Raw genomic sequence first — 21157 nt, 5'->3', positions numbered from 1 at the left:
CCCTTGAGTTTTCAAAAAACGATATATGCGATTGCATGATATATACTAACGGATGCGATCATACCAGCATTAATGCACCGTATCCCATCAGAACACCGCAGTTAAGCGTGCTTGGGCGAGAGTAGTACTAGGATGGGTGACCTCCCGGGAAGTCCTCGTGTTGCATCCCTCCCTCTTTTTTTTTTTTTTTTTTTTGGTTGTTGCGTAAGCCTATATAGTACAAACATAACGTCGTAACTTTTACATCGTGAGGAACCACGCGACCCATAATACCTTTTCGGAAAGCCCCAAGAGTGTTTCCGGCAAGGCAATGGGTCTTTGTCCCATTGGACCATTCTGGAGGCCGAATTTTGACGTTTAAAAGTGTTTCGGATGTTTTTTTGTGATCGCGACACAATTAGCTACGAGTACAAAATTATGTTCGGATATGGTTATCTCTTGTTTTTCGCGGTTCGAAGCACGTCCAAGGTGAATAAACCGGTCCACATATCAAGTGGGACCCACATTGAATGATCCCTTGAGTTTTCAAAAAACGATATATGCGATTGCATGATATATACTAACGGATGCGATCATACCAGCACTAATGCACCGGATCCCATCAGAACAACGCAGTTAAGCGTGCTTGGGCGAGAGTAGTACTAGGATGGGTGACCTCCCGGGAAGTCCTCGTGTTGCATCCCTCCCTCTTTTTTTTTTTTGGTTGTTGCGTAAGCCTATATAGTCCAAACATAACGTCGTAACTTTTACATCGTGAGGAACCACGCAACCCATAATACCTTTTCGGAAAGCCCCAAGAGTGTTTCCGGCAAAGCAATGGGTCTTCGTCCCATTGGACCATTCTGGAGGCCGAATTTTGACGTTTAAAAGTGTTTCGGATGTTTTTTTGTGATCGCGACACAATTAGCTACGAGTACAAGATTATGTTGACCTCCCGGGAAGTCCTCGTGTTGCATCCCTCCCTCTTTTTTTTTTTGGTTGTTGCGTAAGCCTATATAGTCCAAACATAACGTCGTAACTTTTACATCGTGAGGAACCACGCGACCCATAATACCTTTTCGGAAAGCCCCAAGATTGTTTCCGGCAAGGCAATGGGTCTTCGTCCCATTGGACCATTCTGGAGGCCGAATTTTGACGTTTAAAAGTGTTTCGGATGTTTTTTTGTGATCGCGACACAATTAGCTACGAGTACAAGATTATGTTCGGATGTGGTTATCTCTTGTTTTTCGCGGTTCGAAGCACGGCCAAGGGGAATAAACCGGTCCACATATCAAGTGGGACCCACATTGAATGATCCCTTGAGTTTTCAAAAAACGATATATGCGATTGCATGATATATACTAACGGATGCGATCATACCAGCATTAATGCACCGTATCCCATCAGAACTCCGCAGTTAAGCGTGCTTGGGGTGACCTCCCGGGAAGTCCTCGTGTTGCATCCCTCCCTCTTTTTTTTTTTTTTTTTTTGGTTGTTGCGTAAGCCTATATAGTACAAACATAACGTCGTAACTTTTACATCGTGAGGAACCACGCGACCCATAATACCTTTTCGGAAAGCCCCAAGAGTGTTTCCGGCAAGGCAATGGGTCTTTGTCCCATTGGACCATTCTGGAGGCCGAATTTTGACGTTTAAAAGTGTTTCGGATGTTTTTTTGTGATCGCGACACAATTAGCTACGAGTACAAAATTATGTTCGGATATGGTTATCTCTTGTTTTTCGCGGTTCGAAGCACGTCCAAGGTGAATAAACCGGTCCACATATCAAGTGGGACCCACATTGAATGATCCCTTGAGTTTTCAAAAAACGATATATGCGATTGCATGATATATACTAACGGATGCGATCATACCAGCACTAATGCACCGGATCCCATCAGAACAACGCAGTTAAGCGTGCTTGGGCGAGAGTAGTACTAGGATGGGTGACCTCCCGGGAAGTCCTCGTGTTGCATCCCTCCCTCTTTTTTTTTTTTGGTTGTTGCGTAAGCCTATATAGTCCAAACATAACGTCGTAACTTTTACATCGTGAGGAACCACGCAACCTATAATACCTTTTCGGAAAGCCCCAAGAGTGTTTCCGGCAAAGCAATGGGTCTTCGTCCCATTGGACCATTCTGGAGGCCGAATTTTGACGTTTAAAAGTGTTTGGGATGTTTTTTTGTGATCGCGACACAATTAGCTACGAGTACAAGATTATGTTGACCTCCCGGGAAGTCCTCGTGTTGCATCCCTCCCTCTTTTTTTTTTTTGGTTGTTGCGTAAGCCTATATAGTCCAAACATAACGTCGTAACTTTTACATCGTGAGGAACCACGCGACCCATAATACCTTTTCGGAAAGCCCCAAGATTGTTTCCGGCAAGGCAATGGGTCTTCGTCCCATTGGACCATTCTGGAGGCCGAATTTTGACGTTTAAAAGTGTTTCGGATGTTTTTTTGTGATCTCGACACAATTAGCTACGAGTACAAGATTATGTTCGGATATGGTTATCTCTTGTTTTTCGCGGTTCGAAGCACGTCCAAGGTGAATAAACCGGTCCACATATCAAGTGGGACCCACAATGAATGATCCCTTGAGTTTTCAAAAAACGATATATGCGATTGCATGATATATACTAACGGATGCGATCATACCAGCACTAATGCACCGTATCCCATCAGAACTCCGCAGTCAAGCGTGCTTGGGCGAGAGTAGTACTAGGATGGGTGACCTCCTGGGAAGTCCTCGTGTTGCATCCCTCCCACTTTTTTTTTTTTTTTTTTTTGGTTGCTGCGTAAGCCTATATAGTACAAACATAACGTCGTAACTTTTACATCGTGAGGAACCACGCGACCCATAATACCTTTTCGGAAAGCCCCAAGAGTGTTTCCGGCAAGGCAATGGGTCTTTGTCCCATTGGACCATTCTGGAGGCCGAATTTTGACGTTTAAAAGTGTTTCGGATGTTTTTTTGTGATCGCGACACAATTAGCTACGAGTACAAAATTATGTTCGGATACGGTTATCTCTTGTTTTTCGCGGTTCGAAGCACGTCCAAGGTGAATAAACCGGTCCACATATCAAGTGGGACCCACATTGAATGATCCCTTGAGTTTTCAAAAAACGATATATGCGATTGCATGATATATACTAACGGATGCGATCATACCAGCACTAATGCACCGGATCCCATCAGAACAACGCAGTTAAGCGTGCTTGGGCGAGAGTAGTACTAGGATGGGTGACCTCCCGGGAAGTCCTCGTGTTGCATCCCTCCCTCTTTTTTTTTTTTGGTTGTTGCGTAAGCCTATATAGTCCAAACATAACGTCGTAACTTTTACATCGTGAGGAACCACGCGACCCATAATACCTTTTCGGAAAGCCCCAAGAGTGTTTCCGGCAAGGCAATGGGTCTTCGTCCCATTGGACCATTCTGGAGGCCGAATTTTGACGTTTAAAGGTGTTTCGGATGTTTTTTTGTGATCGCGACACAATTAGCTAAGAGTACAAGATTATGTTGACCTCCCGGGAAGTCCTCGTGTTGCATCCCTCCCTCTTTTTTTTTTTTGGTTGTTGCGTAAGCCTATATAGTCCAAACATAACGTCGTAACTTTTACATCGTGAGGAACCACGCGACCCATAATACCTTTTCGGAAAGCCCCAAGAGTGTTTCCGGCAAGGCAATGGGTCTTCGTCCCATTGGACCATTCTGGAGGCCGAATTTTGACGTTTAAAAGTGTTTCGGATGTTTTTTTGTGATCGCGACACAATTAGCTACGAGTACAAGATTATATTCGGATATGGTTATCTCTTGTTTTTCGCGGTTCGAAGCACGTCCAAGGTGAATAAACCGGTCCACATATCAAGTGGGACCCACATTGAATGATCCCTTGAGTTTTCAAAAAACGATATATGCGATTGCATGATATATACTAACGTATGCGATCATACCAGCACTAATGCACTGTATCCCATCAGAACTCCGCAGTTAAGCGTGCTTGGGCGAGAGTAGTACTAGGATGGGTGACCTCCCGGGAAGTCCTCGTGTTGCATCCCTCCCTCTTTTTTTTTTTTTTTTTTTTTTGGTTGTTGCGTAAGCCTATATAGTACAAACATAACGTCGTAACTTTTACATCGTGAGGAACCACGCGACCCATAATACCTTTTCGGAAAGCCCCAAGAGTGTTTCCGGCAAGGCAATGGGTCTTGGTCCCATTGGACCATTCTGGAGGCCGAATTTTGACGTTTAAAAGTGTTTCGGATGTTTTTTTGTGATCGCGACACAATTAGCTACGAGTACAAAATTATGTTCGGATACGGTTATCTCTTGTTTTTCGCGGTTCGAAGCACGTCCAAGGTGAATAAACCGGTCCACATATCAAGTGGGACCCACATTGAATGATCCCTTGAGTTTTCAAAAAACGATATATGCGATTGCATGATATATACTAACGGATGCGATCATACCAGCACTAATGCACCGGATCCCATCAGAACAACGCAGTTAAGCGTGCTTGGGCGAGAGTAGTACTAGGATGGGTGACCTCCCGGGAAGTCCTCGTGTTGCATCCCTCCCTCTTTTTTTTTTTTGGTTGTTGCGTAAGCCTATATAGTCCAAACATAACGTCGTAACTTTTACATCGTGAGGAACCACGCGACCCATAATACCTTTTCGGAAAGCCCCAAGAGTGTTTCCGGCAAGGCAATGGGTCTTCGTCCCATTGGACCATTCTGGAGGCCGAATTTTGACGTTTAAAAGTGTTTCGGATGTTTTTTTGTGATCGCGACACAATTAGCTACGAGTACAAGATTATGTTGACCTCCCGGGAAGTCCTCGTGTTGCATCCCTCCCTCTTTTTTTTTTTTGGTTGTTGCGTAAGCCTATATAGTCCAAACATAACGTCGTAACTTTTACATCGTGAGGAACCACGCGACCCATAATACCTTTTCGGAAAGCCCCAAGAGTGTTTCCGGCAAGGCAATGGGTCTTCGTCCCATTGGACCATTCTGGAGGCCGAATTTTGACGTTTAAAAGTGTTTCGGATGTTTTTTTGTGATCGCGACACAATTAGCTACGAGTACAAGATTATGTTCGGATATGGTTATCTCTTGTTTTTCGCGGTTCGAAGCACGTCCAAGGTGAATAAACCGGTCCACATATCAAGTGGGACCCACATTGAATGATCCCTTGAGTTTTCAAAAAACGATATATGCGATTGCATGATATATACTAACGTATGCGATCATACCAGCACTAATGCACTGTATCCCATCAGAACTCCGCAGTTAAGCGTGCTTGGGCGAGAGTAGTACTAGGATGGGTGACCTCCCGGGAAGTCCTCGTGTTGCATCCCTCCCTCTTTTTTTTTTTTTTTTTTTTTGGTTGTTGCGTAAGCCTATATAGTACAAACATAACGTCGTAACTTTTACATCGTGAGGAACCACGCGACCCATAATACCTTTTCGGAAAGCCCCAAGAGTGTTTCCGGCAAGGCAATGGGTCTTCGTCCCATTGGACCATTCTGGAGGCCGAATTTTGACGTTTAAAAGTGTTTCGGATGTTTTTTTGTGATCGCGACACAATTAGCTACGAGTACAAAATTATGTTCGGATACGGTTATCTCTTGTTTTTCGCGGTTCGAAGCACGTCCAAGGTGAATAAACCGGTCCACATATCAAGTGGGACCCACATTGAATGATCCCTTGAGTTTTCAAAAAACGATATATGCGATTGCATGATATATACTAACGGATGCGATCATACCAGCACTAATGCACCGGATCCCATCAGAACAACGCAGTTAAGCGTGCTTGGGCGAGAGTAGTACTAGGATGGGTGACCTCCCGGGAAGTCCTCGTGTTGCATCCCTCCCTCTTTTTTTTTTTGGTTGTTGCGTAAGCCTATATAGTCCAAACATAACGTCGTAACTTTTACATCGTGAGGAACCACGCGACCCATAATACCTTTTCGGAAAGCCCCAAGAGTGTTTCCGGCAAGGCAATGGGTCTTCGTCCCATTGGACCATTCTGGAGGCCGAATTTTGACGTTTAAAAGTGTTTCGGATGTTTTTTTGTGATCGCGACACAATTAGCTACGAGTACAAGATTATGTTGACCTCCCGGGAAGTCCTCGTGTTGCATCCCTCCCTCTTTTTTTTTTTTGGTTGTTGCGTAAGCCATATATAGTCCAAACATAACGTCGTAACTTTTACATCGTGAGGAACCACGCGACCCATAATACCTTTTCGGAAAGCCCCAAGATTGTTTCCGGCAAGGCAATGGGTCTTCGTCCCATTGGACCATTCTGGAGGCCGAATTTTGACGTTTAAAAGTGTTTCGGATGTTTTTTTGTGATCGCGACACAATTAGCTACGAGTACAAGATTATGTTCGGATATGGTTATCTCTTGTTTTTCGCGGTTCGAAGCACGTCCAAGGTGAATAAACCGGTCCACATATCAAGTGGGACCCACATTGAATGATCCCTTGAGTTTTCAAAAAACGATATATGCGATTGCATGATATATACTAACAGATGCGATCATACCAGCACTAATGCACCGTATCCCATCAGAACTCCGCAGTTAAGCGTGCTTGGGCGAGAGTAGTACTAGGATGGGTGACCTCCCGGGAAGTCCTCGTGTTACATCCCTCCCTCTTTTTTTTTTTTTTTTTTTTGGTTGTTGCGTAAGCCTATATAGTACAAACATAACGTCGTAACTTTTACATCGTGAGGAACCACGCGACCCATAATACCTTTTCGGAAAGCCCCAAGAGTGTTTCCGGCAAGGCAATGGGTCTTCGTCCCATTGGACCATTCTGGAGGCCGAATTTTGACGTTTAAAAGTGTTTCGGATGTTTTTTTGTGATCGCAACACAATTAGCTACGAGTACAAAATTATGTTCGGATATGGTTATCTCTTGTTTTTCGCGGTTCGAAGCACGTCCAAGGTGAATAAACCGGTCCACATATCAAGTGGGACCCACAATGAATGATCCCTTGAGTTTTCAAAAAACGATATATGCGATTGCATGATATATACAAACGGATGCGATCATACCAGCACTAATGCACCGTATCCCATCAGAACTCCGCAGCTAAGCGTGCCTGGGCGAGAGTAGTACTAGGATGGGTGACCTCCCGGGAAGTCCTCGTGTTGCATCCCTTCCTCTTTTTTTTTTTTTTTTTTTTTGGTTGTTGCGTAAGCCTATATAGTACAAACATAACGTCGTAACTTTTACATCGTGAGGAACCACGCGACCCATAATACCTTTTCGGAAAGCCCCAAGAGTGTTTCCGGCAAGGCAATGGGTCTTCGTCCCATTGGACCATTCTGGAGGCCGAATTTTGACGTTTAAAAGTGTTTCGGATGTTTTTTTGTGATCGCGACACAATTAGCTACGAGTACAAAATTATGTTCGGATATGGTTATTTCTTGTTTTTCGCGGTTCGATGCACGTCCAAGGTGAATAAACCGGTCCACATATCAAGTGGGACCCACATTGAATGATCCCTTGAGTTTTCAAAAAACGATATATGCGATTGCATGATATATACTAACGGATGCGATCATACCAGCACTAATGCACCGGATCCCATCAGAACAACGCAGTTAAGCGTGCTTGGGCGAGAGTAGTACTAGGATGGGTGACCTCCCGGGAAGTCCTCGTGTTGCATCCCTCCCTCTTTTTTTTTTTTGGTTGTTGCGTAAGCCTATATAGTCCAAACATAACGTCGTAACTTTTACATCGTGAGGAACCACGCGACCCATAATACCTTTTCGGAAAGCCCCAAGAGTGTTTCCGGCAAGGCAATGGGTCTTCGTCCCATTGGACCATTCTGGAGGCCGAATTTTGACGTTTAAAAGTGTTTCGGATGTTTTTTTGTGATCGCGACACAATTAGCTACGAGTACAAGATTATGTTGACCTCCCAGGAAGTCCTCGTGTTGCATCCCTCCCTCTTTTTTTTTTTTGGTTGTTGCGTAAGCCTATATAGTCCAAACATAACGTCGTAACTTTTACATCGTGAGGAACCACGCGACCCATAATACCTTTTCGGAAAGCCCCAAGATTGTTTCCGGCAAGGCAATGGGTCTTCGTCCCATTGGACCATTCTGGAGGCCGAATTTTGACGTTTAAAAGTGTTTCGGATGTTTTTTTGTGATCGTGACACAATTAGCTACGAGTACAAGATTATGTTCGGATATGGTTATCTCTTGTTTTTCGCGGTTCGAAGCACGTCCAAGGTGAATAAACCGGTCCACATATCAAGTGGGACCCACAATGAATGATCCCTTGAGTTTTCAAAAAACGATATATGCGATTGCATGATATATACTAACGGATGCGATCATACCAGCACTAATGCACCGTATCCCATCAGAACTCCGTAGTCAAGCGTACTTGGGCGAGAGTAGTACTAGGATGGGTGACCTCCCGGGAAGACCTCGTGTTGCATCCCTCCCTCTTTTTTTTTTTTTTTTTTTTGGTTGTTGCGTAAGCCTATATAGTACAAACATAACGTCGTAACTTTTACATCGTGAGGAACCACGCGACCCATAATACCTTTTTGGAAAGCCCCAAGAGTGTTTCTGGCAAGGCAATGGGTCTTCGTCCCATTGGACCATTCTGGAGGCCGAATTTTGACGTTTAAAAGTGTTTCGGATGTTTTTTTGTGATCGCGACACAATTAGCTACGAGTACAAAATTATGTTCGGATACGGTTATCTCTTGTTTTTCGCGGTTCGAAGCACGTCCAAGGTGAATAAACCGGTCCACATATCAAGTGGGACCCACATTGAATGATCCCTTGAGTTTTCAAAAAACGATATATGCGATTGCATGATATATACTAACGGATGCGATCATACCAGCACTAATGCACCGGATCCCATCAGAACAACGCAGTTAAGCGTGCTTGGGCGAGAGTAGTACTAGGATGGGTGACCTCCCGGGAAGTCCTCGTGTTGCATCCCTCCCTCTTTTTTTTTTTGGTTGTTGCGTAAGCCTATATAGTCCAAACATAACGTCGTAACTTTTACATCGTGAGGAACCACGCGACCCATAATACCTTTTCGGAAAGCCCCAAGAGTGTTTCCGGCAAGGCAATGGGTCTTCGTCCCATTGGACCATTCTGGAGGCCGAATTTTGACGTTTAAAAGTGTTTCGGATGTTTTTTTGTGATCGCGACACAATTAGCTACGAGTACAAGATTATGTTGACCTCCCGGGAAGTCCTCGTGTTGCATCCCTCCCTCTTTTTTTTTTTGGTTGTTGCGTAAGCCTATATAGTCCAAACATAACGTCGTAACTTTTACATCGTGAGGAACCACGCGACCCATAATACCTTTTCGGAAAGCCCCAAGATTGTTTCCGGCAAGGCAATGGGTCTTTGTCCCATTGGACCATTCTGGAGGCCGAATTTTGACGTTTAAAAGTGTTTCGGATGTTTTTTTGTGATCGCGACACAATTAGCTACGAGTACAAGATTATGTTCGGATATGGTTATCTCTTGTTTTTCGCGGTTCGAAGCACGTCCAAGGTGAATAAACCGGTCCACATATCAAGTGGGACCCACATTGAATGATCCCTTGAGTTTTCAAAAAACGATATATGCGATTGCATGATATATACTAACGGATGCGATCATACCAGCATTAATGCACCGTATCCCATCAGAACTCCGCAGTTAAGCGTGCTTGGGCGAGAGTAGTACTAGGATGGGTGACCTCCCGGGAAGTCCTCGTGTTGCATCCCTCCCTCTTTTTTTTTTTTTTTTTTTTGGTTGTTGCGTAAGCCTATATAGTACAAACATAACGTCGTAACTTTTACATCGTGAGGAACCACGCGACCCATAATACCTTTTCGGAAAGCCCCAAGAGTGTTTCCGGCAAGGCAATGGGTCTTTGTCCCATTGGACCATTCTGGAGGCCGAATTTTGACGTTTAAAAGTGTTTCGGATGTTTTTTTGTGATCGCGACACAATTAGCTACGAGTACAAAATTATGTTCGGATATGGTTATCTCTTGTTTTTCGCGGTTCGAAGCACGTCCAAGGTGAATAAACCGGTCCACATATCAAGTGGGACCCACATTGAATGATCCCTTGAGTTTTCAAAAAACAATATATGCGATTGCATGATATATACTAACGGATGCGATCATACCAGCACTAATGCACCGGATCCCATCAGAACAACGCAGTTAAGCGTGCTTGGGCGAGAGTAGTACTAGGATGGGTGACCTCCCGGGAAGTCCTCGTGTTGCATCCCTCCCTCTTTTTTTTTTTTGGTTGTTGCGTAAGCCTATATAGTCCAAACATAACGTCGTAACTTTTACATCGTGAGGAACCACGCAACCCATAATACCTTTTCGGAAAGCCCCAAGAGTGTTTCCGGCAAAGCAATGGGTCTTCGTCCCATTGGACCATTCTGGAGGCCGAATTTTGACGTTTAAAAGTGTTTCGGATGTTTTTTTGTGATCGCGACACAATTAGCTACGAGTACAAGATTATGTTGACCTCCCGGGAAGTCCTCGTGTTGCATCCCTCCCTCTTTTTTTTTTTGGTTGTTGCGTAAGCCTATATAGTCCAAACATAACGTCGTAACTTTTACATCGTGAGGAACCACGCGACCCATAATACCTTTTCGGAAAGCCCCAAGATTGTTTCCGGCAAGGCAATGGGTCTTCGTCCCATTGGACCATTCTGGAGGCCGAATTTTGACGTTTAAAAGTGTTTCGGATGTTTTTTTGTGATCGCGACACAATTAGCTACGAGTACAAGATTATGTTCGGATGTGGTTATCTCTTGTTTTTCGCGGTTCGAAGCACGGCCAAGGGGAATAAACCGGTCCACATATCAAGTGGGACCCACATTGAATGATCCCTTGAGTTTTCAAAAAACGATATATGCGATTGCATGATATATACTAACGGATGCGATCATACCAGCATTAATGCACCGTATCCCATCAGAACTCCGCAGTTAAGCGTGCTTGGGGTGACCTCCCGGGAAGTCCTCGTGTTGCATCCCTCCCTCTTTTTTTTTTTTTTTTTTTGGTTGTTGCGTAAGCCTATATAGTACAAACATAACGTCGTAACTTTTACATCGTGAGGAACCACGCGACCCATAATACCTTTTCGGAAAGCCCCAAGAGTGTTTCCGGCAAGGCAATGGGTCTTTGTCCCATTGGACCATTCTGGAGGCCGAATTTTGACGTTTAAAAGTGTTTCGGATGTTTTTTTGTGATCGCGACACAATTAGCTACGAGTACAAAATTATGTTCGGATATGGTTATCTCTTGTTTTTCGCGGTTCGAAGCACGTCCAAGGTGAATAAACCGGTCCACATATCAAGTGGGACCCACATTGAATGATCCCTTGAGTTTTCAAAAAACGATATATGCGATTGCATGATATATACTAACGGATGCGATCATACCAGCACTAATGCACCGGATCCCATCAGAACAACGCAGTTAAGCGTGCTTGGGCGAGAGTAGTACTAGGATGGGTGACCTCCCGGGAAGTCCTCGTGTTGCATCCCTCCCTCTTTTTTTTTTTTGGTTGTTGCGTAAGCCTATATAGTCCAAACATAACGTCGTAACTTTTACATCGTGAGGAACCACGCAACCCATAATACCTTTTCGGAAAGCCCCAAGAGTGTTTCCGGCAAAGCAATGGGTCTTCGTCCCATTGGACCATTCTGGAGGCCGAATTTTGACGTTTAAAAGTGTTTCGGATGTTTTTTTGTGATCGCGACACAATTAGCTACGAGTACAAGATTATGTTGACCTCCCGGGAAGTCCTCGTGTTGCATCCCTCCCTCTTTTTTTTTTTTGGTTGTTGCGTAAGCCTATATAGTCCAAACATAACGTCGTAACTTTTACATCGTGAGGAACCATGCGACCCATAATACCTTTTCGGAAAGCCCCAAGATTGTTTCCGGCAAGGCAATGGGTCTTCGTCCCATTGGACCATTCTGGAGGCCGAATTTTGACGTTTAAAAGTGTTTCGGATGTTTTTTTGTGATCGCGACACAATTAGCTACGAGTACAAGATTATGTTCGGATATGGTTATCTCTTGTTTTTCGCGGTTCGAAGCACGTCCAAGGTGAATAAACCGGTCCACATATCAAGTGGGACCCACAATGAATGATCCCTTGAGTTTTCAAAAAACGATATATGCGATTGCATGATATATACTAACGGATGCGATCATACCAGCACTAATGCACCGTATCCCATCAGAACTCCGCAGTCAAGCGTGCTTGGGCGAGAGTAGTACTAGGATGGGTGACCTCCTGGGAAGTCCTCGTGTTGCATCCCTCCCACTTTTTTTTTTTTTTTTTTTTGGTTGCTGCGTAAGCCTATATAGTACAAACATAACGTCGTAACTTTTACATCGTGAGGAACCACGCGACCCATAATACCTTTTCGGAAAGCCCCAAGAGTGTTTCCGGCAAGGCAATGGGTCTTTGTCCCATTGGACCATTCTGGAGGCCGAATTTTGACGTTTAAAAGTGTTTCGGATGTTTTTTTGTGATCGCGACACAATTAGCTACGAGTACAAAATTATGTTCGGATACGGTTATCTCTTGTTTTTCGCGGTTCGAAGCACGTCCAAGGTGAATAAACCGGTCCACATATCAAGTGGGACCCACATTGAATGATCCCTTGAGTTTTCAAAAAACGATATATGCGATTGCATGATATATACTAACGGATGCGATCATACCAGCACTAATGCACCGGATCCCATCAGAACAACGCAGTTAAGCGTGCTTGGGCGAGAGTAGTACTAGGATGGGTGACCTCCCGGGAAGTCCTCGTGTTGCATCCCTCCCTCTTTTTTTTTTTTGGTTGTTGCGTAAGCCTATATAGTCCAAACATAACGTCGTAACTTTTACATCGTGAGGAACCACGCGACCCATAATACCTTTTCGGAAAGCCCCAAGAGTGTTTCCGGCAAGGCAATGGGTCTTCGTCCCATTGGACCATTCTGGAGGCCGAATTTTGACGTTTAAAGGTGTTTCGGATATTTTTTTGTGATCGCGACACAATTAGCTAAGAGTACAAGATTATGTTGACCTCCCGGGAAGTCCTCGTGTTGCATCCCTCCCTGTTTTTTTTTTTTGGTTGTTGCGTAAGCCTATATAGTCCAAACATAACGTCGTAACTTTTACATCGTGAGGAACCACGCGACCCATAATACCTTTTCGGAAAGCCCCAAGAGTGTTTCCGGCAAGGCAATGGGTCTTCGTCCCATTGGACCATTCTGGAGGCCGAATTTTGACGTTTAAAAGTGTTTCGGATGTTTTTTTGTGATCGCGACACAATTAGCTACGAGTACAAGATTATGTTCGGATATGGTTATCTCTTGTTTTTCGCGGTTCGAAGCACGTCCAAGGTGAATAAACCGGTCCACATATCAAGTGGGACCCACATTGAATGATCCCTTGAGTTTTCAAAAAACGATATATGCGATTGCATGATATATACTAACGTATGCGATCATACCAGCACTAATGCACTGTATCCCATCAGAACTCCGCAGTTAAGCGTGCTTGGGCGAGAGTAGTACTAGGATGGGTGACCTCCCGGGAAGTCCTCGTGTTGCATCCCTCCCTCTTTTTTTTTTTTTTTTTTTTTTGGTTGTTGCGTAAGCCTATATAGTACAAACATAACGTCGTAACTTTTACATCGTGAGGAACCACGCGACCCATAATACCTTTTCGGAAAGCCCCAAGAGTGTTTCCGGCAAGGCAATGGGTCTTGGTCCCATTGGACCATTCTGGAGGCCGAATTTTGACGTTTAAAAGTGTTTCGGATGTTTTTTTGTGATCGCGACACAATTAGCTACGAGTACAAAATTATGTTCGGATACGGTTATCTCTTGTTTTTCGCGGTTCGAAGCACGTCCAAGGTGAATAAACCGGTCCATATATCAAGTGGGACCCACATTGAATGATCCCTTGAGTTTTCAAAAAACGATATATGCGATTGCATGATATATACTAACGGATGCGATCATACCAGCACTAATGCACCGGATCCCATCAGAACAACGCAGTTAAGCGTGCTTGGGCGAGAGTAGTACTAGGATGGGTGACCTCCCGGGAAGTCCTCGTGTTGCATCCCTCCCTCTTTTTTTTTTTTGGTTGTTGCGTAAGCCTATATAGTCCAAACATAACGTCGTAACTTTTACATCGTGAGGAACCACGCGACCCATAATACCTTTTCGGAAAGCCCCAAGAGTGTTTCCGGCAAGGCAATGGGTCTTCGTCCCATTGGACCATTCTGGAGGCCGAATTTTGACGTTTAAAAGTGTTTCGGATGTTTTTTTGTGATCGCGACACAATTAGCTACGAGTACAAGATTATGTTGACCTCCCGGGAAGTCCTCGTGTTGCATCCCTCCCTCTTTTTTTTTTTTGGTTGTTGCGTAAGCCTATATAGTCCAAACATAACGTCGTAACTTTTACATCGTGAGGAACCACGCGACCCATAATACCTTTTCGGAAAGCCCCAAGAGTGTTTCCGGCAAGGCAATGGGTCTTCGTCCCATTGGACCATTCTGGAGGCCGAATTTTGACGTTTAAAAGTGTTTCGGATGTTTTTTTGTGATCGCGACACAATTAGCTACGAGTACAAGATTATGTTCGGATATGGTTATCTCTTGTTTTTCGCGGTTCGAAGCACGTCCAAGGTGAATAAACCGGTCCACATATCAAGTGGGACCCACATTGAATGATCCCTTGAGTTTTCAAAAAACGATATATGCGATTGCATGATATATACTAACGTATGCGATCATACCAGCACTAATGCACTGTATCCCATCAGAACTCCGCAGTTAAGCGTGCTTGGGCGAGAGTAGTACTAGGATGGGTGACCTCCCGGGAAGTCCTCGTGTTGCATCCCTCCCTCTTTTTTTTTTTTTTTTTTTTTGGTTGTTGCGTAAGCCTATATAGTACAAACATAACGTCGTAACTTTTACATCGTGAGGAACCACGCGACCCATAATACCTTTTCGGAAAGCCCCAAGAGTGTTTCCGGCAAGGCAATGGGTCTTGGTCCCATTGGACCATTCTGGAGGCCGAATTTTGACGTTTAAAAGTGTTTCGGATGTTTTTTTGTGATCGCGACACAATTAGCTACGAGTACAAAATTATGTTCGGATACGGTTATCTCTTGTTTTTCGCGGTTCGAAGCACGTCCAAGGTGAATAAACCGGTCCACATATCAAGTGGGACCCACATTGAATGATCCCTTGAGTTTTCAAAAAATGATATATGCGATTGCATGATATATACTAACGGATGCGATCATACCAGCACTAATGCACCGGATCCCATCAGAACAACGCAGTTAAGCGTGCTTGGGCGAGAGTAGTACTAGGATGGGTGACCTCCCGGGAAGTCCTCGTGTTGCATCCCTCCCTCTTTTTTTTTTTTGGTTGTTGCGTAAGCCTATATAGTCCAAACATAACGTCGTAACTTTTACATCGTGAGGAACCACGCGACCCATAATACCTTTTCGGAAAGCCCCAAGAGTGTTTCCGGCAAGGCAATGGGTCTTCGTCCCATTGGACCATTCTGGAGGCCGAATTTTGACGTTTAAAAGTGTTTCGGATGTTTTTTTGTGATCGCGACACAATTAGCTACGAGTACAAGATTATGTTGACCTCCCGGGAAGTCCCCGTGTTGCATCCCTCCCTCTTTTTTTTTTTTGGTTGTTGCGTAAGCCTATATAGTCCAAACATAACGTCGTAACTTTTACATCGTGAGGAACCACGCGACCCATAATACCTTTTCGGAAAGCCCCAAGAGTGTTTCCGGCAAGGCAATGGGTCTTCGTCCCATTGGACCATTCTGGAGGCCGAATTTTGACGTTTAAAAGTGTTTCGGATGTTTTTTTGTGATCGCGACACAATTAGCTACGAGTACAAGATTATGTTGACCTCCCGGGAAGTCCTCGTGTTGCATCCCTCCCTCTTTTTTTTTTTTGGTTGTTGCGTAAGCCTATATAGTCCAAACATAACGTCGTAACTTTTACATCGTGAGGAACCACGCGACCCATAATACCTTTTCGGAAAGCCCCAAGATTGTTTCCGGCAAGGCAATGGGTCTTCGTCCCATTGGACCATTCTGGAGGCCGAATTTTGACGTTTAAAAGTGTTTCGGATGTTTTTTTGTGAACGCGACACAATTAGCTACGAGTACAAGATTATGTTCGGATATGGTTATCTCTTGTTTTTCGCGGTTCGAAGCACGTCCAAGGTGAATAAACCGGTCCACATATCAAGTGGGACCCACAATGAATGATCCCTTGAGTTTTCAAAAAACGATATATGCGATTGCATGATATATACAAACGGATGCGATCATACCAGCACTAATGCACCGTATCCCATCAGAACTCCGCAGTCAAGCGTGCTTGGGCGAGAGTAGTACTAGGATGGGTGACCTCCCGGGAAGTCCTCGTGTTGCATCCCTCCCTCTTTTTTTTTTTTTTTTTTTGGTTGTTGCGTAAGCCTATATAGTACAAACATAACGTCGTAACTTTTACATCGTGAGGAACCACGCGACCCATAATACCTTTTCGGAAAGCCCCAAGAGTGTTTCCGGCAAGGCAATGGGTCTTCGTCCCATTGGACCATTCTGGAGGCTGAATTTTGACGTTTAAAAGTGTTTCGGATGTTTTTTTGTGATCGCGACACAATTAGCTACGAGTACAAAATTATGTTCGGATATGGTTATCTCTTGTTTTTCGCGGTTCGAAGCACGTCCAAGGTGAATAAACCGGTCCACATATCAAGTGGGACCCACATTGAATGATCCCTTGAGTTTTCAAAAAACGATATATGCGATTGCATGATATATACTAACGGATGCGATCATACCAGCACTAATGCACCGGATCCCATCAGAACAACGCAGTTAAGCGTGCTTGGGCGAGAGTAGTACTAGGATGGGTGACCTCCCGGGAAGTCCTCGTGTTGCATCCCTCCCTCTTTTTTTTTTTTGGTTGTTGCGTAAGCCTATATAGTCCAAACATAACGTCGTAACTTTTACATCGTGAGGAACCACGCGACCCATAATACCTTTTCGGAAAGCCCCAAGAGTGTTTCCGGCAAGGCAATGGGTCTTCGTCCCATTGGACCATTCTGGAGGCCGAATTTTGACGTTTAAAAGTGTTTCGGATGTTTTTTTGTGATCGCGACACAATTAGCTACGAGTACAAGATTATGTTGACCTCCCGGGAAGTCCTCGTGTTGCATCCCTCCCTCTTTTTTTTTTTTGGTTGTTGCGTAAGCCTATATAGTCCAAACATAACGTCGTAACTTTTACATCGTCAGGAACCACGCGACCCATAATACCTTTTTGGAAAGCCCCAAGAGTGTTTCCGGCAAGGCAATGGGTCTTCGTCCCATTGGACCATTCTGGAGGCCGAATTTTGACGTTTAAAAGTGTTTCGGATGTTTTTTTGTGATCGCGACACAATTAGCTACGAGTACAAAATTATGTTCGGATACGGTTATCTCTTGTTTTTCGCGGTTCGAAGCACGTCCAAGGTGAATAAACCGGTCCACATATCAAGTGGGACCCACATTGAATGATCCCTTGAGTTTTCAAAAAACGATATATGCGATTGCATGATATATACTAACGGATGCGATCATACCAGCACTAATGCACCGTATCCCATCAGAACTCCGCAGTTAAGCGTGCTTGGGCGAGAGTAGTACTAGGATGGGTGACCTCCCGGGAAGTCCTCGTGTTGCATCCCTCCCTCCTTTTTTTTTTTTTTTTGGTTGTTGCGTAAGCCTATATAGTACAAACATAACGTCGTAACTTTTACATCGTGAGGAACCACGCGACCCATAAAACCTTTTCGGAAAGCCCCAAGAGTGTTTCCGGCAAGGCAATGGGTCTTCGTACCATTGGACCATTCTGGAGGCCGAATTTTGACGTTTAAAAGTGTTTCGGATGTTTTTTTGTGATCGCGACACAATTAGCTACGAGTACAAGATTATGTTGACCTCCCGGGAAGTCCTCGTGTTGCATCCCTCCCTCTTTTTTTTTTTTGGTTGTTGCGTAAGCCTATATAGTCCAAACATAACGTCGTAACTTTTACATCGTGAGGAACCACGCGACCCATAATACCTTTTCGGAAAGCCCCAAGATTGTTTCCGGCAAGGCAATGGGTCTTCGTCCCATTGGACCATTCTGGAGGCCGAATTTTGACGTTTAAAAGTGTTTCGGATGTTTTTTTGTGATCGCGACACAATTAGCTACGAGTACAAGATTATGTTCGGATATGGTTATCTCTTGTTTTTCGCGGTTCGAAGCACGTCCAAGGTGAATAAACGGGTCCACATATCAAGTGGGACCCACATTGAATGATCCCTTGAGTTTTCAAAAAACGATATATGCGATTGCATGATATATATTAACGGATGCGATCATACCATCACTAATGCACCGGATCCCATCAGAACTCCGAAGTTAAGCGTGCTTGGGAGAGAGTAGTACTAGGATGGGTGACCTCCCGGGAAGTCCTCGTGTTGCATCCCTCCCTCTTTTTTTTTTTTTTTTTTTTGGTTGTTGCGTAAGCCTATATAGTACAAACATAACGTCGTAACTTTTACATCGTGAGGAACCACGCGACCCATAATACCTTTTCGGAAAGCCCCAAGAGTGTTTCTGGCAAGGCAATGGGTCTTCGTTCCATTGGAGCATTCTGGAGGCCGAATTTTGACGTTTAAAAGTGTTTCGGATGTTTTTTTGTGATCGCGACACAATTAGCTACGAGTACAAAATTATGTTCGGATATGGTTATCTCTTGTTTTTCACGGTTCGAAGCACGTCCAAGGTGAATAAACGGGTCCACATATCAAGTGGGACCCACATTGAATGATCCCTTGAGTTTTCAAAAAACGATATATGCGATTGCATGATATATACAAACGGATGCGATCATACCAGCACTAATGCACCGTATCCCATCAGAACTCTGCAGTTAAGCGCGCTTGGGCGGGAGTAGTACTAGGATGGGTGACCTCCCGGGAAGTCCTCGTGTTGCATCCCTCCCTCTTTTTTTTTTTTTTTTTTTTGGTTGTTGCGTAAGCCTATATAGTACAAACATAACGTCGTAACTTTTACATCGTGAGGAACCACGCGACCCATAATACCTTTTCGGAAAGCCCCAAGAGTGTTTCCGGCAAGGCAATGGGTCTTCGTCCCATTGGACCATTCTGGAGGCCGAATTTTGACGTTTAAAAGTGTTTCGGATGTTTTTTTGTGATCGCGACACAATTAGCTACGAGTACAAGATTATGTTCGGATATGGTTATCTCTTGTTTTTCGCGGTTCGAAGCACGTCCAAGGTGAATAAACGGGTCCACATATCAAGTGGGACCCACATTGAATGATCCCTTGAGTTTTCAAAAAACGATATATGCGATTGCATGATATATACTAACGGATGCGATCATACCAGCACTAATGCACCGGATCCCATCAGAACTCCGCAGTTAAGCGTGCTTGGGCGAGAGTAGTACCTTTTCGGAAAGCCCCAAGAGTGTTTCTGGCAAGGCAATGGGTCTTCGTACCATTGGACCATTCTGGAGGCCGAATTTTGACGTTTAAAAGTGTTTCGGATGTTTTTTTGTGATCGCGACACAATTAGCTACGAGTACAAAATTATGTTCGGATATGGTTATCTCTTGTTTTTCGGGGTTCGAAGCACGTCCAAGGTGAATAAACGGGTCCACATATCAAGTGGGACCCACATTGAATGATCCCTTGAGTTTTCAAAAAACGATATATGCGATTGCATGATATATACAAACGGATGCGATCATACCAGCACTAATGCACCGTATCCCATCAGAACTCTGCAGTTAAGCGCGCTTGGGCGGGAGTAGTACTAGGATGGGTGACCTCCCGGGAAGTCCTCGTGTTGCATCCCTCCCTCTTTTTTTTTTTTTTTTTTTTGGTTGTTGCGTAAGCCTATATAGTACAAACATAACGTCGTAACTTTTACATCGTGAGGAACCACGCGACCCATAATACCTTTTCGGAAAGCCCCAAGAGTGTTTCCGGCAAGGCAATGGGTCTTCGTCCCATTGGACCATTCTGGAGGCCGAATTTTGACGTTTAAAAGTGTTTCAGATGTTTTTTTGTGATCGCGACACAATTAGCTACGAGTACAAGATTATGTTCGGATATGGTTATCTCTTGTTTTTTGCGGTTCGAAGCACGTCCAAGGTGAATAAACGGGTCCACATATCAAGTGGGACCCACATTGAATGATCCCTTGAGTTTTCAAAAAACGATATATGCGATTGCATGATATATACTAACGGATGCGATCATACCAGCACTAATGCACCGGATCCCATCAGAACTCCGCAGTTAAGCGTGCTTGGGCGAGAGTAGTACCTTTTCGGAAAGCCCCAAGAGTGTTTCTGGCAAGGCAATGGGTCTTCGTACCATTGGACCATTCTGGAGGCCGAATTTTGACGTTTAAAAGTGTTTCGGATGTTTTTTTGTGATCGCGCCACAATTAGCTACGAGTACAAAATTATGTTCGGATATGGTTATCTCTTGTTTTTCACGGTTCGAAGCACATCCAAGGTGAATAAACCGGTCCACATATCAAGTGGGACCCACAATGAATGATCCCTTGAGTTTTCAAAAAACGATATATGCGATTGCATGATATATACAAACGGATGCGATCATACCAGCACTAATGCACCGTATCCCATCAGAACTCCGCAGTTAAGCGTGCTTGGGCGAGAGTAGTACTAGGATGGGTGACCTCCCGGGAAGTCCTCGTGTTGCATCCCTCCCTCTTTTTTTTTTTTTTTTTTTTTGGTTGTTGCGTAAGCCTATATAGTACAAACATAACGTCGTAACTTTTACATCGTGAGGAACCACGCGACCCATAATACCTTTTCGGAAAGCCCCAAGAGTGTTTCCGGCAAGGCAATGGGTCTTCGTCCCATTGGACCATTCTGGAGGCCGAATTTTGACGTTTAAAAGTGTTTCGGATGTTTTTTTGTGATCGCGACACAATTAGCTACGAGTACAAGATTATGTTCGGATATGGTTATCTCTTGTTTTTCGCGGTTCGAAGCACGTCCAAGGTGAATAAACGGGTCCACATATC

At 44.3% G+C, this 21157-nt stretch overlaps 22 non-coding genes and 8 pseudogenes across 22 annotated transcripts; all 30 read left to right on the top strand.

The window, feature by feature from the left end:
• Nucleotides 1–50: 50 nt before the first annotated feature.
• Nucleotides 51–169, top strand: LOC147922434 (5S ribosomal RNA; annotated as a pseudogene).
• A 395-nt stretch (nucleotides 170–564) lies between these two features.
• Nucleotides 565–683, top strand: LOC147922433 (5S ribosomal RNA). The gene has a single exon (XR_015589686.1). It is a non-coding gene; the product is annotated as a 5S ribosomal RNA (ribosomal RNA).
• A 1155-nt stretch (nucleotides 684–1838) lies between these two features.
• LOC147922432 (5S ribosomal RNA) lies at nucleotides 1839–1957 on the top strand. Its single transcript, XR_015589685.1, has one exon. It is a non-coding gene; the product is annotated as a 5S ribosomal RNA (ribosomal RNA).
• Nucleotides 1958–2620: 663 nt separating this feature from the next.
• On the top strand, nucleotides 2621–2739 carry LOC147922431 (5S ribosomal RNA). Its single transcript, XR_015590251.1, has one exon. It is a non-coding gene; the product is annotated as a 5S ribosomal RNA (ribosomal RNA).
• Nucleotides 2740–3134: 395 nt separating this feature from the next.
• Nucleotides 3135–3253, top strand: LOC147922430 (5S ribosomal RNA). Its single transcript, XR_015589684.1, has one exon. It is a non-coding gene; the product is annotated as a 5S ribosomal RNA (ribosomal RNA).
• Nucleotides 3254–3916: 663 nt separating this feature from the next.
• LOC147922429 (5S ribosomal RNA) lies at nucleotides 3917–4035 on the top strand (annotated as a pseudogene).
• A 397-nt stretch (nucleotides 4036–4432) lies between these two features.
• Nucleotides 4433–4551, top strand: LOC147922428 (5S ribosomal RNA). The gene has a single exon (XR_015589683.1). It is a non-coding gene; the product is annotated as a 5S ribosomal RNA (ribosomal RNA).
• Nucleotides 4552–5214: 663 nt separating this feature from the next.
• On the top strand, nucleotides 5215–5333 carry LOC147922427 (5S ribosomal RNA; annotated as a pseudogene).
• A 396-nt stretch (nucleotides 5334–5729) lies between these two features.
• On the top strand, nucleotides 5730–5848 carry LOC147922426 (5S ribosomal RNA). The gene has a single exon (XR_015589682.1). It is a non-coding gene; the product is annotated as a 5S ribosomal RNA (ribosomal RNA).
• A 663-nt stretch (nucleotides 5849–6511) lies between these two features.
• On the top strand, nucleotides 6512–6630 carry LOC147922425 (5S ribosomal RNA; annotated as a pseudogene).
• A 395-nt stretch (nucleotides 6631–7025) lies between these two features.
• Nucleotides 7026–7144, top strand: LOC147922424 (5S ribosomal RNA). Its single transcript, XR_015590243.1, has one exon. It is a non-coding gene; the product is annotated as a 5S ribosomal RNA (ribosomal RNA).
• A 396-nt stretch (nucleotides 7145–7540) lies between these two features.
• LOC147922423 (5S ribosomal RNA) lies at nucleotides 7541–7659 on the top strand. Its single transcript, XR_015589681.1, has one exon. It is a non-coding gene; the product is annotated as a 5S ribosomal RNA (ribosomal RNA).
• Nucleotides 7660–8322: 663 nt separating this feature from the next.
• On the top strand, nucleotides 8323–8441 carry LOC147922422 (5S ribosomal RNA). The gene has a single exon (XR_015589553.1). It is a non-coding gene; the product is annotated as a 5S ribosomal RNA (ribosomal RNA).
• A 395-nt stretch (nucleotides 8442–8836) lies between these two features.
• On the top strand, nucleotides 8837–8955 carry LOC147922421 (5S ribosomal RNA). The gene has a single exon (XR_015589680.1). It is a non-coding gene; the product is annotated as a 5S ribosomal RNA (ribosomal RNA).
• A 661-nt stretch (nucleotides 8956–9616) lies between these two features.
• LOC147922420 (5S ribosomal RNA) lies at nucleotides 9617–9735 on the top strand. Its single transcript, XR_015590255.1, has one exon. It is a non-coding gene; the product is annotated as a 5S ribosomal RNA (ribosomal RNA).
• A 395-nt stretch (nucleotides 9736–10130) lies between these two features.
• On the top strand, nucleotides 10131–10249 carry LOC147922419 (5S ribosomal RNA). The gene has a single exon (XR_015589679.1). It is a non-coding gene; the product is annotated as a 5S ribosomal RNA (ribosomal RNA).
• Nucleotides 10250–11404: 1155 nt separating this feature from the next.
• On the top strand, nucleotides 11405–11523 carry LOC147922418 (5S ribosomal RNA). The gene has a single exon (XR_015589677.1). It is a non-coding gene; the product is annotated as a 5S ribosomal RNA (ribosomal RNA).
• A 663-nt stretch (nucleotides 11524–12186) lies between these two features.
• LOC147922417 (5S ribosomal RNA) lies at nucleotides 12187–12305 on the top strand. The gene has a single exon (XR_015590250.1). It is a non-coding gene; the product is annotated as a 5S ribosomal RNA (ribosomal RNA).
• A 395-nt stretch (nucleotides 12306–12700) lies between these two features.
• Nucleotides 12701–12819, top strand: LOC147922416 (5S ribosomal RNA). Its single transcript, XR_015589676.1, has one exon. It is a non-coding gene; the product is annotated as a 5S ribosomal RNA (ribosomal RNA).
• A 663-nt stretch (nucleotides 12820–13482) lies between these two features.
• Nucleotides 13483–13601, top strand: LOC147922415 (5S ribosomal RNA; annotated as a pseudogene).
• Nucleotides 13602–13998: 397 nt separating this feature from the next.
• On the top strand, nucleotides 13999–14117 carry LOC147922414 (5S ribosomal RNA). Its single transcript, XR_015589675.1, has one exon. It is a non-coding gene; the product is annotated as a 5S ribosomal RNA (ribosomal RNA).
• A 663-nt stretch (nucleotides 14118–14780) lies between these two features.
• On the top strand, nucleotides 14781–14899 carry LOC147922413 (5S ribosomal RNA; annotated as a pseudogene).
• Nucleotides 14900–15295: 396 nt separating this feature from the next.
• On the top strand, nucleotides 15296–15414 carry LOC147922412 (5S ribosomal RNA). Its single transcript, XR_015589674.1, has one exon. It is a non-coding gene; the product is annotated as a 5S ribosomal RNA (ribosomal RNA).
• Nucleotides 15415–16353: 939 nt separating this feature from the next.
• On the top strand, nucleotides 16354–16472 carry LOC147922411 (5S ribosomal RNA). Its single transcript, XR_015590280.1, has one exon. It is a non-coding gene; the product is annotated as a 5S ribosomal RNA (ribosomal RNA).
• A 394-nt stretch (nucleotides 16473–16866) lies between these two features.
• Nucleotides 16867–16985, top strand: LOC147922410 (5S ribosomal RNA). The gene has a single exon (XR_015589673.1). It is a non-coding gene; the product is annotated as a 5S ribosomal RNA (ribosomal RNA).
• A 663-nt stretch (nucleotides 16986–17648) lies between these two features.
• Nucleotides 17649–17767, top strand: LOC147922409 (5S ribosomal RNA). Its single transcript, XR_015590217.1, has one exon. It is a non-coding gene; the product is annotated as a 5S ribosomal RNA (ribosomal RNA).
• Nucleotides 17768–18435: 668 nt separating this feature from the next.
• Nucleotides 18436–18554, top strand: LOC147922408 (5S ribosomal RNA). Its single transcript, XR_015590273.1, has one exon. It is a non-coding gene; the product is annotated as a 5S ribosomal RNA (ribosomal RNA).
• A 395-nt stretch (nucleotides 18555–18949) lies between these two features.
• On the top strand, nucleotides 18950–19068 carry LOC147922407 (5S ribosomal RNA; annotated as a pseudogene).
• A 764-nt stretch (nucleotides 19069–19832) lies between these two features.
• Nucleotides 19833–19951, top strand: LOC147922406 (5S ribosomal RNA; annotated as a pseudogene).
• A 764-nt stretch (nucleotides 19952–20715) lies between these two features.
• Nucleotides 20716–20834, top strand: LOC147922405 (5S ribosomal RNA). Its single transcript, XR_015590216.1, has one exon. It is a non-coding gene; the product is annotated as a 5S ribosomal RNA (ribosomal RNA).
• The last annotated feature ends 323 nt before the right edge of the window (nucleotides 20835–21157 follow it).

Source organism: Camelina sativa, chromosome 18 (genome assembly GCF_030686135.1).
Source record: "Camelina sativa cultivar CO46 ecotype springtype chromosome 18, ASM3068613v1".
Classification (NCBI taxonomy): Eukaryota; Viridiplantae; Streptophyta; class Magnoliopsida; order Brassicales; family Brassicaceae; genus Camelina; species Camelina sativa.
The sequence above is the reverse complement of the archived record's forward strand: the minus strand, read 5'-3'. Positions and strand labels throughout refer to the sequence as shown.